Below are 965 nucleotides of genomic sequence, written 5' to 3' on the forward strand. Positions count from 1 at the left end.
TCGCCAAAGGTAATTTGGCCCGATAATGGCTGTTACCCTCTGTGGCTGTGTTTGATCACTCGTTGCCCTAGTCAATACACAAAATCCATTAAAAATCTTACCTACTTGCCAGCGGGTATTATTGGATCTGCATTTTAATGACTGTCAAATAAATCGTCCATATTCTCAACCTCGTGTGGACAGAGGTTTCAGAGAGACTCACGTCTCCCTCTTCAACTTCTGCTAAAAACACCCAACCTTCTTTCCTACAGCCTGGTGATCACCTGTATCATGTCAGACTGTCCAAGATGTGCACAGGGAGAAGAGTACATGCAACCACTCCCCCACTTTACTACCAGACTCAAAAGGTAGCAAGATTCTGCCACACTAGCTTTATCTCTGCCTTCCCCTGTTTGGTTTTTTATTTATTTATTTTTTTTAGGGCCACACCTACAACATACGGAAATTCCCAGGCTAGGGGTCCAATCATACCTGCAGTTGCCAGACTATACCAGAGCCTGTAGCAACCCCGGATCCTTCACCCATGGATTAAGGCATGGGATTGAACCCAAATGCTCACGGACACTACCTATATTGGGTTCTTTACCTGCTGAGCCACACTGGGAACTCCTTCCCCTCTTTGAACCTCTTTTTCTTCTTCCAGGGGATTTTAAAGCAAACCCCAGGCATCAGGCCCCCTGACATCCCCCAATAGTGATTCAATATTACTAACAAATGGGCATTTCCTCACAGAGCCATATTCTACCTGAAAAACATTAAGAATCATTCCTGTGATCAAATACTTAGAAATGTTTAATGCCTCAAAAATAACTCTGTGCTTCTGCTTTTTTTCCCACACAAGGCACACACACTGCCTCTCAGGTCTTCATGTAAAGCACTCTGCCTACTACACCCTCCCTGCCCTCTAAGAAAAGGACTCTGATTTGAAAGTGGCTCAACTGTCCTTGCATTAAAGGTGTTCCTTC

This window comes from Phacochoerus africanus, chromosome X (genome assembly GCF_016906955.1).
Source record: "Phacochoerus africanus isolate WHEZ1 chromosome X, ROS_Pafr_v1, whole genome shotgun sequence".
In the NCBI taxonomy this organism is placed as follows: Eukaryota; Metazoa; Chordata; class Mammalia; order Artiodactyla; family Suidae; genus Phacochoerus; species Phacochoerus africanus.